The 13,744-nt window shown below is 40.3% G+C and overlaps 1 long non-coding RNA gene across 1 annotated transcript in view; it reads left to right on the top strand.

Moving 5' to 3' along the window:
• Positions 1–13,388, top strand: part of LOC310912741 — a 38,986-nt gene extending 25,598 nt beyond the window's left edge. The window contains exons 2-3 of the long non-coding RNA XR_014590707.1: positions 12,553–12,683; positions 13,130–13,388. This is a non-coding gene — a long non-coding RNA (uncharacterized lncRNA). The remainder of the gene's footprint in view (positions 1–12,552; positions 12,684–13,129) is intronic.
• The last annotated feature ends 356 nt before the right edge of the window (positions 13,389–13,744 follow it).

Below are 13,744 nucleotides of genomic sequence, written 5' to 3'. Positions count from 1 at the left end.
TGCCCATGGGAAGCCTCACTTGCTGGCTCTGTGCTCCATGTGGCAGTGCCAGTTAGGATGTGTATAATATCCACTTGGATGTATCTGTTGCTTTTCTGCATATGTCTTGCGGCTATCTGCGAACGGATGAGGAACCATTCTGTTTCCATTTTGCTGATGGAAAAGGAGAGGCTTTGAGAGGCTGAGTGATTTGTCCAGGATTATGCAGCAAATCAATGGGAGAAAAGGGGATCAGGCCATTCCACACAGGAGTGCCTTTAACTGTCCCATGGGCTTTCTAGAGAAAGACTTGCAGGTCCCCAAAGAGACCACTTCCAGGAGTGTTCCTCCATTATTTCTGTCAGATTACTGCTGTGAACACTGGAGAAATGCAAAATGTATTATTCATTTCTCCTACTCCTAAAATCAATACCTATCAAAATACAAATACAATTTAAATCAAAGGGCACTTATTGAGTGCAGATCCTACTAATTAGGTATGATTTCCCAACAATTTCTTAAATTATTTATCCAAGGGATGGGTGGAAGGCACTTTATACGTCCCAGAGTGAATATTACAAACCTCTTGTCATGATGCAGAAAATGTGAAATGTAGTGCAATGCAGTGTGATTTGTAACCTTGATGAACTAATGTAATATCAATAGACATCAATTTGTGCAAAAAAAAAATCTGTCTCATCATAACATCTAACAAGATATGTCAAAAGTCAATAACCTTGTGAAATGGACACGTATCAGCGAAGGTTACAGACTTTGCTGGTAGGAATCAATTAAAAATATAGTACCTACTTGCAATGGAAATTACTAAACCATCACCAAAAAGGAGGTTTACATCATGCATGGACATTTGTCATAAGGGCAACTCCCTTCAGGCTGGCTCTTGGCTCTGTAAGAAATTCCACTGTACTATATGGCTTTTTTTTTTCCTTATGCTGATATTGCTTAGTTTAACTCCATAATCAATGTGCAAAAAATATTTATGCCATATCCAGTTAAATATATTTTTTAAAACCTGTACAGAAAAGAGCCAATAGTTTTGAAGATTTTTGTGTACAAATTAGAAAGCAGCTCTCATGTAAAATGAAAGATTTACAATTGTCAGTCAATAATGTAGATCAATGTTCTTCAATTTTTAATCATAAGGATTTTTCACATGCAGCTTCTTTGGGTTTTAATTTTCAAACTTACACTCCCATGCAGCAGATCTTAAGGCTCCATCACAACAACCAAGCATCAACTGAAGATTCCTGGTTCCATCATATAGATGTGATACCCACCCAGCAAATGCTTTCAAATCAGTGATTTAAAAGAAGAGTATGAAATATTAGATATCTTTTCTCCTCAATTTTCAAAACTGATTGATAAAACATTCACTTTTTAGGCATTTTACTTTGTCCTTGTCATCTGATAATAATTTCAGGGCAAGTGTAACTTTGAGGCCAAAACAAAATATTTGAATGGGGAGGGAGGTCCTATGGCTTCAAAGACAGCAGTATGTGAGGGGCTGAAGTAAAACTATCAGTGTAATTCAGAGCTTAAACTTTTAGCTTGGTGCTTTCTTTCTGTAGCGTTAATGATGATCAGCTCTCAGGAAAGCCATCAGGAGCCTGAGCAGAAGGCTGTAGTGGTCCAAAGTGCCTGTGTGGTTCAGCTGCTGCAGGCAGCCTGCGATCACATGGCAGCGTTGGCAGTACTTATGTGCAATTGTGGGATGCGAGGCAGAGCTGTAATTCAGAATTTCATGGCATTTTAAAGCACCACTCAGAATTTTAATGGTATTCCAACCTTCCTTATTAGTTGCACAGTAAGTGTCTTTCACCCAGTGTTCTGCAAATTCCTTCCTGGTGGTCTGCAAAAGACACAGTTTGAAAGTCAGAGCATTGGAGATGAATGCTGGATGTGTGGAAATGGATCTTGAATTGATAGGAGGAATAAGGCATGCTGAAAAAGCACTGCAATAAGATAACATGGGATAATAAAGGTAGTAGCAAAACGTTTAAAAAAGCACACGATGAGTAAATTGGATATATAGGATAAATTCAACTTCAGTTATTCAGCTATCCTGCTTGTATTTTTGTAGTTTTAATTAATGAAAGTTTGTCTGGCAGGTATGAAAACAAAGTTCAATCTCAGAGTGTCTGAATTAGAACTCCTGGCTGCATCATGTGAAAACAGGCAACACTACATTTAATGTTTTGCATTTTCTCATTCCATTTAAATGGGAATGAGCTATCTGGAAGGAATATCAAACATTGCAGATACTGTTTAGTGATAAATTTTTCTTATCTTCATTCTTTTCTTCTGTCTAATGCTTTTCATACATGCTTAAAAAGTGTGTGATTGTATACATGACTGTATATTAGTGACTGCAAAGGTTACCTAAATTAGGACCATGGACTAATTTTATTTTAAATGCAGGGTAGAAGCACATCTGTTTCAAACAGGTTTGTGAAATGCCTTTTGTGAGTTCAAATCACGTACAGTAATGACCACTTAAGTGAGCTCCTACACACACAAAACTTATTCACAACAGTACTAACAAATGCATCTATAAAATGTCACTAGCATTTTGGTATTCTGAAATAGGTTCGTCCTTCCATTGCCCTGGAAAATTCAGCCCTCTGTTATTGTGTTGAGGATACTAATGAAAAGCATATGTTCTTTCTCACAGAGGATGTGTTATCTACTGTATAGCTGTACTCGATAGATAATTTTGTATTTTGCTTGGGTCTCCCTTTGAGAGAGATATAACTTTTTTTTTTTTTTTTTGAGCTGTAACTAACACTGTTTTCTAGCCATGAATTGTTATAATTATATAAGACTATGAATATAATTGAGGTAATAAAACCAAAGCAAACAGTCTAAATTATATCTCTGGATTGCATTCATAGGTTAGAAGTGTGTGTTTTGCTGTATATCACATTGATTTCAGAAGGGTATGGTTTGGAAATGATCATACATGGAAGACACTAGCTGAGGGGCTGTACCTTACCTATGAGCCTACATCAAATAACTCACTTAGCTTTTTTCCACAGATGTCCTTTCCAAAGATAAAGGTGTGTACAGCCTGCAGGTATCTACAGTGGTCAAACTGAAAGTAAACGAATGTGTTCATTTGACAAATTTCCACTGTAAATGATTTTGCCTTAAACTGTGGAAGGATCAAAGAAAAGCTTTGCAGAACATCTTCTCCATCATGGAGCTGGGGCAGTAGAGGACTGCAGTTGCCTGGCCTCTGCTGAGGCTCAATCTGCCCTGCACCTGTCCTGTGAAGCAGGAAAGTGCTGTTATATTTAATTTTCAAAGAGAGAGCTAAGGCATGGACAGAAACCACAGGACTTGTCTGCACACCTAAGGGAACTCTGCAAAAGATGAGGGGTTGAACAAAGCTGTGTGGAGGCCACGGCTAATAACCTACACCATTAGACCATTCTCATAAAATCTGTTGCCAAGTCTGTTGCCACTGAAATCTGAAATCAAACATTAGCAGCCAAGAACATCATGCTAATTAATTGCCTCAGGAGGACACAATTTCCAAGATCTAATGGAAGAGGGAATCCAGCTCCCATATGTCCCATTTGATAGCCCAAGAAAACATGCACACATTTTTCAAAGAAACAGTGACAAATGTCCAAGTACTTGTCTCTCAGCTGAATAAAACTAATCACCAGGCCCAGGGATAGAAATGGCTGCTCATCAGCACCCAGCCTGAAAAGCCAGCCCAGGATATGTTGCTGACGAACCATTTTCATTCAGAATGTGGAAAGCAGCTTCAGAAGGTGACAGCTGAGCACCAGAGCACCTCTGTTTTGCCCACAGAACAGCATTACTTCTGCCTTGCAAGCAGCTACCCTGTCACAGTGCTGGTTTATTTAAAAAAAATAATTAGGAACAAAAAAAAGTTTGCATGTCACATTCCTGACAAAATACTGGGGAGAAGACAGAGGTATCAGTGTAGTCACAGATATGTGCCAGGGCTGCCTTGCAGTGCTTATAGGCTTGTCCTTGCTTGAACTTGACATCCCTGTAGATGGGATGTTTGTGCCAGGATGACAGTGGTGCATAGCCCCGGGGAAACTGTGAAGGCTGGAGAGCCTCAGCCCTTCTGGGAGAGGCAGGCCTGTCAGGCTGTGGAAGCAGAGCCCCACTGTGAATTGAGTGTCCTATCTCTGTGTGGCTCTAAGGCATATGGAATTGTTCAGCCAGCTAAAAGACATAATGTTTCTTTTAAATATTTATTGTTTGAAGGTTCCGTACATGCATGAGAAGGTCTGCAGTATGTAAAGGCCACATGCTGTTGTGGCTGTACTCACAGCCTGCTATGCTTCAGGGATAGGCAGGTGTCACCTCCATGCACGGGAATCTCCTGCTCCCACTCCTGCTTTGCTGGTGTGAGGTGTTTCACTCAATTCCCAGGTTTGTTTGAATAGAGTTGAATGATCAGCTTGTTGTAGCAGACCTGCCCATGAGGCATGAACATCTTTTGCTTGCCACAGCAACAGCCCCAGCCTGACTCCCATGCTCAGAGGATGGGAGGGAACATCCTGGTGCCCACTGAGAGTGGAGGCCTGGTGCCAAGAGGGAAGGAACACAGTTATAGAGCAGAACTGTGACAGGCCTTGGTGTCCAATCCAGGATTTCTGAGTGACCCCTTATCCACACAAACATCATTGGTATTTGCTAAGTGGTCAATGCCTGGAAGCATACAAAATTTTCACTTTCTTCTTTCACCTTTTACATATGATTCATGTGAAACTGGGCATGAGGAAAGCAGGTACAAATTGCACAGCAAATTTTCATTCTAAATATTGAAGAAAATATATTTTATTCTGTCTATCCTGAGGAGATTTAAGAGAAAAAAAAAATAGGAAGGTCAAGGTAAGTAATTGTAGCACACCATCTATTGTGTATTTCCCCACGATTGCTCCAGCTCTACAGAATAATGGCATTTCTGAACTTCAATAACTTCCACCACAGAAAGGCACAGCATTTTGACAGGACTCAGTAAATCATTTAAAATCATAAGGGCCATTATGCAGACTGTGTGATAAAGTTAGAGACAGGGTATTTTTCTGCAATTGGTCTTCAATTTCACTCTAGATTTTAGGTGACATAAAGCTCAAAAGGAGCTCCTAATGCTACTCTCCCAGAGATGAGATCAACACTTATGAGTACATGTTTTGATGACACAGCTCAGAAAATTGAAGGAATTATTATTATGGAAGGACCAAGGTGATAAGTACTGCATTATATATGAATAACTGTCAGTCAGACAAGCCAAGAAAGATCATAATCCATTATATTAATGTCATAAATGTTATCATAAACTGACATCAGGATGGTAAACTGGAATTCTTGCACTTTTCAAAGCGCTGCTGTTCTTAAATGACACTGTCCTGGAAGGACATGTTGATATTAATTTTTCTTTCAAAATAAGACTTTAAAGGTTTTCAGCAAAACAGAAGTAGTATTTTTTTTTTATTATTTTTTTTTTGAAAAAAGAAACAGATTGAATTGTCACAGCAGCATCCAACATACCATGAACAAATGAGAGAGGAGTGATACAGTAATTTCTAAATATTTACTGTCCCCCTTTGCTTTATTTGAACTGTATATTTCACACTTCACTCAGACACCCTCTGGAGGCCACTCCAGCTGAGGATAAGAGAAGCAGGAGGGCAGAGGTGGAAGTTCCTGGCCTGGCTGCTGACCGTCCCAAGTCAGAACTGCACCCTTCTGTAATTCACTCCATTGACATTAATAATTTTCCCAGTATCAAATATGAACCGAGGTGATACTCGGCAATGTATGACAGTGGAAAAAGTCAGTGGAAACCATATTTAATAACTTTTGTGTTGCCGAGCATTTTGATGCCCACAGAGAACAGGCAGCCCAATGGATGTCACCAGTGCATGGCTCCTCTGAATTCACCCTGGGCTCCCAGAGGAGGATCACCAGGGATTCAAATGAGACTTTCTTCTTGCCAGCACCACAGAGTGCTCCATCCATTTCTGACCAGCTACGAGCCAGCAGTAAATTATTGTCACTTATGTAAATTTGTTCCCAACACAGGCTCCCAGGTGAGGGTAAGGGAGGTGAACTCTGAGCCCATTGAAAACCAAAGCCTTGTGTCCACACTCACTAACATTGCAAATTCTACAAACAAATGGTATAATGCTGAAATGCGGGTGCGTCGGGGGTGAAACAACTATCCAGTTAGCATTGGACCACTCATTTCCAGCTTTGGGGGAAGGGTGTGGTAAACTCCAGAAATGCAAGAGGAATGTAAGGTGAGTTTTCACATCCACACAGAAGCCAAAAGAGAAAAGCAGGGTAAGTACTTCTGGAAAGTGCCATGCTGTATTTACTGACCACATGAGATCAGAGCTATGGTTTTATGTCAGAACTTAGAATTCAACATGTCCAGCAGACTCCTGCTGATGCATGGTTGTGATAACATTGACGTGGGCAGGAGACAGCTGCCAGTGAGTCACTGCACCACTTCCTGCAGGAGCTGGCTGTCTGCAGTAGGCATCCCATTGCACTGCTGATCGAGTGTGGCTTGCAAAAATCACCCATCTAGTCTAGCTTGTACAATCTACAAATAAGCCATGTTTGTACCATGCAGGTAAAACGTTCAGGGTGAAACCAATGTGGGCTAACTTGAATTGTATAAATAATTGCAAATCATTACTTCAAATGAGAGCATAATGTCTGGAACCACAGGCAGGAAAATACATTTACAGACTATCAAATTATCTTGGGATAATAGTGTAATGCTTTTCATGGCTGTACTTTGTGTTCTTATAGCTGAGCAAAGAATACTACAGCTGGAAAAGGCTCAGAATTTCAAAGAGAAGAGATTTCATAAGTAGAGTGCTTCCACAGAAGAGACTGCGTTTTCTGTGTCTAGGGGAACATTAAAAAAACCCGAGCAAACAAAAAAAGTTATTTTTTATGACTTGGAACTACACAGAATAATATCTGATGATAAACAAAACCTTTAGACAATTTGTCTCTTTTATAATATAACCTGCAAAGTGCTTCCTTGTTCATATGAGGTTACTTATCGCTGTGATTGCAACAAAATGCTTTTGATCAAATGTGTTTTCAGAACTGGCACAACCAAATCATGTAGCTAAGCTGCTGTAGCAGTTTGCATGCACAAGTGCTGTTTGAGTATAGAAATTTTTGAGCACATTTTTAGAGAAAACAGAGTGCCCTTTGAAATCTTGGAACTAAAGCTGTATAAATGCCCTAATGCTGTTTATGGTGTCTGTAGAAGTATATGACACTCAAAGTGCTTTTAGGATGCTCCAAAGTATATCAAAGAGCATTAACTTCAGCACAGCTGGGAATGTCCCCAGATTTGCTTATGAATGCATGTTTCTTATACCCTCTGTATTAACTATAGCTACATACAAGGCCACACTTAGTATAGCCTTGCTCATTGAGAATAATCCACAGAGTAAGCCTATTAGGTAAGGTTTAGCATCTACATTTTTCTGCTCACATCTGCTTGCCTGACATACATGATCTGCCTGGATGTCACAGTATACATCCTATTTTCATTGGATGATAATGAATCTTACTATAATGATCAGTGTCTTCATATCCTTCTCTGTCTCTCCAAGAAATATTTCTGCTTGTCAGCTTCCCCTTACTAGGACTCTCTGGTGTGACCCTTTAGCCAGGTCCTTTATTAAAGGATAGTGCATGGAAGGCTTGAAGGCAACTGTACAATTATCATTGTGCAAAATGTGTGCAGAAAGTGCTACTTACAAGACAGTAAGGAAGTAAAAAGTGATATAGCAATTTCCTAACCTGAATTTTCTGTACTTCCTTTTCTCTCACAAAGGTCTGGCATATCACTATTTTAGCAGCAATAACTCAGTAGATGCTTTCTGAAGACATGTTTCTGCTGAAGTCTTACGAAACTGTACTGTAGGCACCTCAGTAATTTTAGAACAGCTTAGTCTGAGAGGTAAATTAAAATTAGGGAAAATTAGACCATTTCTAATGAGATGGTTATTACACTGAATAATGATGATTATTGCTTCTGCTTAATAAAACTGTCAGCCAGTGCAAAATATATATTAAGGAAAATTACATTACATTATATTTCTATCAACTCAGAAATTCAATGTGTTGCTTTCCCAAAAACCATGGAAATAATGAAATGTTAGACAGGGCTTCCTTTTCCAAATAGGATCAAACATGGAGCTTTAAGAAACAGCCCTTTAAAGCTCTGATTTAAAGCCCATCAAATTTAATGTCATGAAGATTTCTGCTGGCTTCTGTGCCATCAGAACTGTAGATCAGGACTTCACTAAAATGAGCTGTGTTCCCCCGTTGTCTCTACTAAATACCTAGACAACACCACACAGTGAATGCACACTGAGCTCAATCCTTGCTGGCACACCTGCTTTTCTATTCTGATTTACCTGGCAAATTGGGAGATGGACTCAAAAGAGTGAGACACACTGTTATTCCCAAGGTGAAAAAAAAGAGGAATATTACCTATTTTCTATCTATTATCTATCTAAAGATAAAATCCTGCTATAGAAACCTTGGCACTGAAGCCCCAGACACTTAGAAGTGAGGCACCTCCCCAAGGGCCTGTCCAGAGACATGAATGACGAGGAAATTTGAGTGCTCAGCATATTTTTGTTTAAAAGTAGGCATAATATCAAACCCAGCCTTCAGCAAGAGCTGCTATCCTGAGGAATGAGAGCTGGGGTGGCTCTCTCCTCTGTTCTGAGAGTCTGTATGACAGTAAACTGCCAAATGGGAAAAAAAGAAGGGAGGTGGGAAGTGAAGAGTGCATTCCTACTACCACCTCTTCTCTGTGTAGGGTTCAATCTAAAAGGATATGTTTTTGTGGAATAATCTTATATAAAATAAGCCACATTCTTCTTACAGAAAGGTGTTTATTTCAGCTGCAGTAGCAGTAAATTTTACAGATTCTGAGAGAGATTAAATAAGCAGCAAAAACTGCACAACTCAATACACGCCTATGCCAACTGATCCAGTGAACCAGGGCACAGAGGTGAGCGAGTCTTTCTGTGGTGCATGTTAAAACCTGGAGAAACAGAGATTTGCCATATAATTTTATTTTTGAGAGCACTATTCCTCATACAAAGAGTAATTTATATTAAATGAGGATGATAACATGATTAATAAGTCACAGCACGTGTGCTTCTCAGGTTTTCATCATGCTTTGAAACATTTACTAATCAACAAGATTTCTCCTTTTATAAAGCCCATTCTGTAGAGTTCCATAAAACAGGTTCAACAGTCACAATTTCATTATCATTATATTGTTGCCATGGTAATGTGGTACCAATTCAATTGATAGGCTTTTCATCCTGGGCTTATAGAGTTGCTCTTCCTGTCAAAAATACATCTATATGGGAACAGCAAACAGACCTTACCACTGCAGTATGAGCACAAAATATCACATACTAATTTGTCTAGGAATGTAATGTTACTGGCAGCAGACTCAGAAATCATCAGAGACATGGTAGAAGTTACTAAGTACCATAGATGGCAAAGTCACACTTCAAAATTAGGAAAGTTACTTACAATTGTTTGCTGCAATATCTGAATGTGTTATTGCAAAAGCACTTGGCTCTACTGTGATCATTCTCCCAAATCATGTTAGGAGGGCACAGTGCAACTGGGAATATTGGAGGAAACAAAAGCAGTAACACACTAAAGAGTAAACTGTGGGCTGAAGGTGTGTTGGACCTTCTCCTGTTCACATGTTCTGCAGCATATTCTGGGCTAATTGCTGCCAAATGCAGCACCTTGTTTCTCTGGTCTGTCAAACTGGGATAATGCCCCCTCTGCCCCTGTGCAGAGTACCTGGTGTATACCAAATAGTGAGTGAAGGCTGATACTGCTAAATACTGTCATTAAGTAAAGTAGAAATGCTTTTAACAGCTCAGAGAAAATGCACAGATCTACAATTTGAGAAATGTCACTGGGAGCATCTGGACTCACCCAGGGGAAGGCAGAAAAGATGACAGACTGAGCAGGTAACAGTACATATGAACTTATGGAGGAAGGATACTCACATCATTAAAAAAATCAAGACAGTTCGTAGTTTCTAAAAAATACATATTGAGGCTACAGGAGAAGTATCTGCAGCCATCTGAGCAACAATACAATATAAGGCAACAGCAGGGTGGCTTGTTTATAATACATTAAAACACTTTCTTGTGTATTTGCACTGTTTTTTCTGATTGTTTCCTATTTAGATAGGAAAAATCTTTTACCATCCTGACACATAATGTTCAGTCTATCATTTCTTAGTTTAATCATGTTGTGTCCTTTGCAGCAGCAAGGGTAAATTGCAGACAGGATAGTATTCAGTATAATCAATGATGTGTTCCACTTTATATGATAAGTTTTGTCTGATTTACAAAAGCATACTCTTATCCAGTTGAGTGATGAAAGACAGACTTTAACTTGCAGATAAAAAAAACTCAGAAAAGAGGCTTCTCCTCCATTAGGAACCTATTGTTCACACACAAAAAATAACTGCTGCTACCACTATTATCTATTTATTTACTTTTACCATGATATAGCAACAGGACCCAAATGAGACCGGGACCTGCTTGGCTAAGCACAGCAAAACCACAGAGTGCAGCAGTCTCTCCTTCAGACAATTTATAAGCCACAAGAGAGGCCAGAGAGGAAGAGAGAAAAGAGAGGAGAAACAGCTTAAGTAACTAACTCCACATCAGAGAAGAAACAGTGGCAGCAACAGCACAGGTCTCCAGTCCCTGTGCCCTCCACTGGGATGCCTGTCCTGGTAGAGGAAGGATATATTTGGAGATATCCTCCACCAGATTCTGAGGATTCACACACTAACTTGTGCACAGAGCCATGCTTTACCCCCTAATTTCAGTGGCTGCATCTGTGTTGCTGAGCAGGGCCAGCCTGAGGCAAACTTGAAGTCAGGTGAGAAGCCCACCCCTATTACCTATTAAAACACCTTCAGGCTGGCTCCAGGCAACCCTGTTAATCCTCTCAGGGACAAAGGCTCAGGAATACCCTATGGTTTTTTGAGCATGTTCAAGGGCACCAGGGTCAGGGAACCTGCCAGAGAAATATTAATGGGTTTCAACACCACAACTGAAGCAATAGGGATCAGGCTTTCTTCCCTTGGAGGAGGGACTTCCAAATCCAAGCCTGAAGAGATGGAGGGAGGGGGGAAAAGAGGAGATTTTGGTCACAACAGCAAGAAGTCAGTTTACATCAGAATTTGAAAGCTTTGATCAGGAAAAAATATGTCTTAGATTAGGAAAGCATTGGCTTGGACTTTTTCTTGCTTTTTCCTCTCTCTGACTCTCAAAAATCCATATACAGTAACCCATTAGACTCTTAAGTGAAGAGACATTCATCTTCTGCTCGGTAAATACTTCTTTGTGCTGTGTGGTGCCTGCTGACTTTACTGCTGTTGCAGCTTTTTAAAATGCTTCCAGGAAATCTCATTTGATTTTAACTTTAATTTTTTTTTATTAAGGAATCCAAAGAGAGTTTATAATAATCCCAATTTAACTTTTTAATAAAAACTGCAAATAATAGGCTAGCATAGATTTCATCTCATATACATATCTGATAAAAATTCTGATCTGTAGTAAAATTTGTTAGCTGGGAGTCTGTTGTCATCATATTAATGAATATAAAAGCTGGCAGCTTCAAAATGGCAATATTACAGTAAGCCTATTTTTTTAATAATGGTTTTGCGTTGTGCATTCAGTATTGATGAAGATTAAGATTTAGCATGCAGAAGTAATATCCATTATGATGGGATTGTCCACAGTGAATTGAGTAGGACATTTGCTTAATTAAAAGTATTTATCTTAGATGATTTAAGAAGTATGTCCTACTACTGAACTGATGATGTAAATTAGTTTCTTATAATCAGTTCACCACTGATGACTCCTTATACTAAATAGAAGAAGAAAAAGGTAAGAGAAGAGTCAGAGGGAAATAATAGATGCCACTGCCTGAGAATTTAAAAGAACTTTAGAAGTTATTAACTAACACTATGCCATGAGCAGGAAATATACATAATCTCTAATGCAGAGACCTAGTAGAGCCCTAAAAGGCCGCACTTCAAGCAGAGAGTCTGGAGATAAAAACATGAACAAGTGCCCAGATTCCCACTCCTGCCCTCTGTACCTGTGCCCTGGAGGCACTGGCGTTTGGAGGGCAGAGCTCGGGCATAAGAGGTGGCACAGAGCCTGTGGTGGGTGAAACCCTGTGACATGGTGTGGGGTGTCCTGCAAGGGCTCAGCAGGGCATTTCCCTGGCTTTGGGAAGGAGGCTGGGAGCTGAACTGCTGGGGCTGGCAAATAGGGGCAGGATGGAGAGCAAGGCCAGAACACCAGAGAAGGCAGGAATCAGTGTGATCTGCTCCTCAGGGTGGTTTTAAGTGTGTTGATAAAGACTTATTGGTTGGCTTAATCTCTTATACAAGTATACATTTAAGGGAGAACACTAATGGGTGGAATGTTTCAACCTCTCTCAATTTTACAGCCCTACAGCCCAAGTTTCCTGGACTAGTCCACCTTCCTTCCTTCCTCACCAAATGACTCATGGAAAGCTGTTGATCTTCAGCCTGTGGAGACAACCTAACATCAGCAACTTTCTGGGGGAGCTGCTACAAGGTACAGACACATCTCACTCCTTCAAACCATCCCATCAGCTAAGGTGTGCTACTGACATGAAAAGCTTGTGAGTCTCACTGCAGAGACCTACTTGTCTCATGCCACAAGTTGTTTCTTCATTATTTCTTCTTTTCTCCTTTTTACACTCCAGGCATTTTTTTCTTTCTACATAGGCTAATAGGAAGAAATGCTGTAGCTTACTCCAGTCATTTAATATAAGTAATTTGTTTTAATTCTAATTATGAGCATTCAAATAGCAAGTGACATTTGTTGATATATGTTACACTTCTGAAACACTAGAAAAAGTATCTGACCTATTCTCTGCTAATTCCTTGATGACATTTTAGGAACAGGAACCACCCTGGGAAGGGCATGTGCAGAATGGAAGCTGTCAGTGGAGTGGGTGGCCACGAATCTGGTTTTGATCTGTCCCTGTCATTTTCCAGGTGAGCCTCGGACTCTGCCTACAGTCTGTGCTCCCAGATGACAGCCCCATGGTGGCAGATGGAGGGACATCCCAGGCACTGCACTGGGTGTTTGCTGCTCCCAGAGCTGCCACACGGCATGGAACCCCCAGCTGGATGCCTGACCCAGCTCGACTACTGCTGGAGATGTGTCGGGGCTGGCTCAGCCCTGCTTGCTGCCTGCCTGCCTTATTCTTCTGAGTTATGCCCCAGCCCACTCCTGGCCTGGTGTGCTACTGCCTCCGGGCTGTATTGAGTTTTCAGTTATCACAATATACAGTGCAGATGCTATGCAAAACAGCCAGTGTGGCTGAGCATGCTGAACTCAGTAGAAACACAGTTAAATAAAAGTACTACTATAATACCAGGAGGCTGATTGGAACCACAAGACACCGGTGTCAAATCCTGTGGCTTTTATGCTGGTAGATGTAGATTTCAGCCATTAGAGTCTAGCTATCCAACAGATAACAACTAGAGGAAATGGATCTGGGTAGCTTCAGTTGTGAGTAACTGATACACATTTGCCAATAAATGTAGAACCTGGTAAACTGCAGAAGAAAAAAAACCGATTTGAGAACTTACAGATATATCCAGGCA

This window comes from Zosterops lateralis (assembly GCF_965231275.1).
Source record: "Zosterops lateralis genome assembly, chromosome: 9".
In the NCBI taxonomy this organism is placed as follows: domain Eukaryota; kingdom Metazoa; phylum Chordata; class Aves; order Passeriformes; family Zosteropidae; genus Zosterops; species Zosterops lateralis.
The sequence above is the reverse complement of the archived record's forward strand: the minus strand, read 5'-3'. Positions and strand labels throughout refer to the sequence as shown.